Here is a 4,296-nt window from a genome sequence, read left to right on the forward strand (position 1 = left end):
ATATAAAATAAAAATAAAAATTTAGTATAATAATATATAATATATATGTGTGTGTGTGTGTGTGAGATATGTATATACATACACACATACACGTTTGTTAATTTCTTTATTTTTTATTATTTATTTATGTATTTATTTATACTTAACTGATTTCACCTGAAGCAAGAATGAAGCTTCAGCATGAAAGCAGTTGAGAAAGTAATAATCTTCAAAATAAGCCATCATCATATCAGTTATTGGTCATAGCAAATGTTATTTTCAGCATGACCCCAAGTTTCTACATCAGTGCATCTATAAATTCAATGAATGAACTGCATTTTATAACAGTATACAAGAACAGCTAGAACATGCACGTTAGGAATGATTCAACCTAATATTTCGATGGTTTCTGTGTGTGAAAACTCATCTTTCTGTGGTCATGTTATCATGACGTGGCTGATCTCTGATTGACGTGTGCACTCGGAGCGACCTGACTGACACACACTTGGCCTGCCAATCACCTTTCAAACACAATCACTGAACACAGATCAGACCTCTGATTCACACTGACTCATCTTAAAAGGAAGGCGAAAAGACATTATTTCTTTGTGTTGGAGGTTGGAATGATAGCCTGGCTAGAAAGAACAATGCTAGAAAGAAAACAGGTGTTAAAATGATCATACATTTTTTCCCACTTTTACATGTTGAGTCATAATTCAGGTCAGTTCAGAGGTTCTGAGCACTGAAAGTCCATCAAGTTCTCAAAGTCAAAAGATCAAGAGATGATTCTACATGATATGAACTTTTGAAAGTAAAGCGAACGCACGCTAACTCAGTGCCGCAGGGCAAACTCATTGAGATGAATTTCTGTTCACCCACTATATATAGTCCACACGGCACATTTGTTTGTGTGCGTGACAAAGGTGTTGGTGTAAAACTATTTATCAAAGGCCTGTCTGTAGGTTATTGGCTAGATTGGGATGGTAAGATCGAATGGGAGACACCTCATGAAAACAAGTCTCTCTCCTTTCACTAATGATCTTTTCATCACTTTTTTTATTCTTATTCGCCACATCTTATTGTGATGCCATCACACCTGACGCAGTGGGAGATGCCATTAAGAACATATTCTCATATGATCTCATTTGAATTCATTTGAACTGCTCTATTTTCCATATACATTTGTGAAATAAAATATAGTGTCCGTGTCAGTGACAATATTATGGGTACGATTCTCAGTGAACGCATACATTTATTACATAACCTTGAATATAAGGCACATCATCAGCATGTACAGTACTTCAGAATTGCATTAAGATAGTTTTACATACACTTTGCAGTATCTGCAAAATATTAATTATTTTACCAAAATAAGAGGGATCGTACCATAACATCATGCATGTTATTTTTTTATTTAGTACTGACCAGAATAGGATATTTCACATAAATGACATTTATATAGTCCACATGAGTAAATACTAGTTGAATTTATAAAAATGACCCCTTTCAAAAGTTTACATACGCTTGATTCTTAATACTGTGTTGTTACCTGGATGATCCACAGCTGTTTTGTTTTTTTTTGTCGTGATAGTTTTACATCAGTGTTAATTTTGACAGCAAATTTTGATTTAGTTTTAGTCATAGTCTTTTGACTAAAATGCCATGTAGCTTTAGTCATATTTTAGTCATCTGAATAATGATCTTTAAAATAGCATCATATGACCCCTTTAATGAAATACCAATGGTTATATATAATGGCTAATTATGCATTCTTTATAGCAACCTGTTAACCATATTCTTCATTCGTTCAAGCAGACATATTTATTTCTATAAATAAATTTAGATTCATCTTTAGGGCAACTAAAGTTTTTCAGTCAAGAGCAGTGCGTGATTTTCTGTCTTTCTTTTGTTGCTTGATTAACATCAATGACTTGGACAATAACTAAACATTTTTGTCTGGTTTTTGATTAATTGACGAAAATGTCAATAGATTTACGTCATAGTTTTTGTCATTCAAAAAGAGTTTTAGTTCGTTATCGTCTCGTTGTTGTCGGTGAAAAAAATGTCTTTGACGAAAATTATGACGAAAATTATTAGTCAACGAAATTAACACTGTTGTACATGAGTCCCTTGTTTGTCCTGAACAGTTAAACTACAACATTTAGGATTAATAATACACCTTTCAAAAAAATTTGGTCAGTAAGATTTTATTTGTTAAAGAAATGAATACACTGAAAAAAATTATACTAAATTATATAAAGTATTTATTTTAGCTACATTTAAATAAACAAAAAAGTTGAACGTTAGTCAACTAAATTTGTTTATTTAAATGTAGCTAAAATAAATTGATTGTAACCACTTACCTTAAAAAAATTTGTAAATTCAATGACTCATTTTTTTTTCAGTGTACTTTTATTCGGCAAGGATACATTAAATGGTTCAAAAGTGACAGTAAACACTTTTACATTGCTACAAAAAAATTCTACATGATAAATGTTATATAGACTATTCTATATAATAATCTACTTAAAAAATGCTGTTCTTTTGAACTTTACATTCACTAAAGAATCCTGGAAAAAATGTTCTAGTTTTTAAGCAGCACAACTGATTTCAATGTTTGCACAAGATTTCACCTTGTGCTATATATTAAAATGAAATAATAGCACAAGGTGAAATCCTAAGTATGTTTTTTTTTTATTCAACATTTTCATAAGTTAACATTTAACAAGCATATTTTGTCCAAGCAATATTGCCCCTCAATGATTTAGTTTGGGCAATTAGGACTTTTAAACCATTATACTCTATGCATATTTAGTTTTTATGACATGATATTTACATTTATGCACTTGGCAGATACAAGTCGAATTATATTGCACACAAGGTATACATTTTATGAGCTTTTGCACTTCTTGGGAATCCAACCCATGACCTTGGTGTTGCTAATGCCATGCCATGTTTCAATTAGAGTTACAAACTATTACACTATCCTTTAAAGGAACATGCTGAAAGATCTGATGTAAAGATGTTAAGGTACATTCCGCTGTCCAAAAAGATACACAAATTCTTAGCACTGCTACAACACAAACTCACATTTGAGCCCTTCCACAAACTCAAAGCGGTCGGCTCATTAAACAGCCATTGAGGGAAACCACCTTGACTTTTATTGACCCTATAAATCTAGTGAGGAGTGGATGAGAGGTCTCTGCCTTAGAGAGCGTTTAAAGACAAAGACTGCTGGTCCTTCTGAGACAATACACTTCCTGATTAACTATTAACAACTTCACCACTGATAACTTAATTAGGGGCCAATGATGGGGCTTCAGTAAGAGCCTGGGCCCTTTCATTTGTCGCCACTTGATGGACAGGCACTCACTGGCTGCAAGTGGATTGTGTGTGTGTGTGTCTACTGAAGGGTTTGTAATGGTAGTAAACATACAACACAAAAATACCACTCAACCAAGCGTCTAATAGAAACCTATTTTTGAAACTTTTCTAGAAACTGAAAATAAATGCACAATAATTCATGAAGAACTGAGGAAAGTTTAACCTCAAGAAAATGTAGATAAGAAGCCAAACTGTTAATTGGAACTTTTTTTTTTTTCAAAGAGGATAAAATATCTCTTATTATAAAACTAGGTTATACTAGTTAACAAATTATTATTAACATGACACCAGGTTTTTTACCTCAACAATTTTCCATCAACAAATATGTAGGCTTTAAACCATCAAAATAGAAATGCAAGTTACAATATTACATTTTACAAAAAACCAGCTAAATTATTCCTGTCACAGGGACAAACATATTGAAATGATAAAATACATGATAAAAAAAGGTGTAAAAGAAACATAAAAATATATATAAAATTAGTGCTGTCAAACGATTAATCGCATCCAAAATAAAAGTTTTTGTTTACATAGTATATGTGTGTGTGTACTGTGTATATTTATTATGTATATATAAAGACACACACATACAGTATATATTTTGAAAATATTTACATGTATATATTTATATTCATATAATTTATATTATATATAAATATATTTAATATATAAACGTAACATATTTTTCTTACATATATACATGCATGGGTGTGTATTTATATAGTCATAATAAATGTACACAGTACACACACACATATACTATGTAAACAAAAACTTTTATTTTGGATGACATTAATCGTTTGACAGCACAAAAAAATTATATTAATTTTTTTTAATTATTCTGAAACCCTAAAGTGAATTTTACACACACACACACACACACACACACACACACACACACACACACACACACGCACACATGCGCACACGAGC

The sequence above is a fragment of the Sinocyclocheilus anshuiensis genome, unplaced genomic scaffold, assembly GCF_001515605.1.
Source record: "Sinocyclocheilus anshuiensis isolate Anshui unplaced genomic scaffold, SAMN03320099.WGS_v1.1 scaffold2313, whole genome shotgun sequence".
Classification (NCBI taxonomy): Eukaryota; Metazoa; Chordata; class Actinopteri; order Cypriniformes; family Cyprinidae; genus Sinocyclocheilus; species Sinocyclocheilus anshuiensis.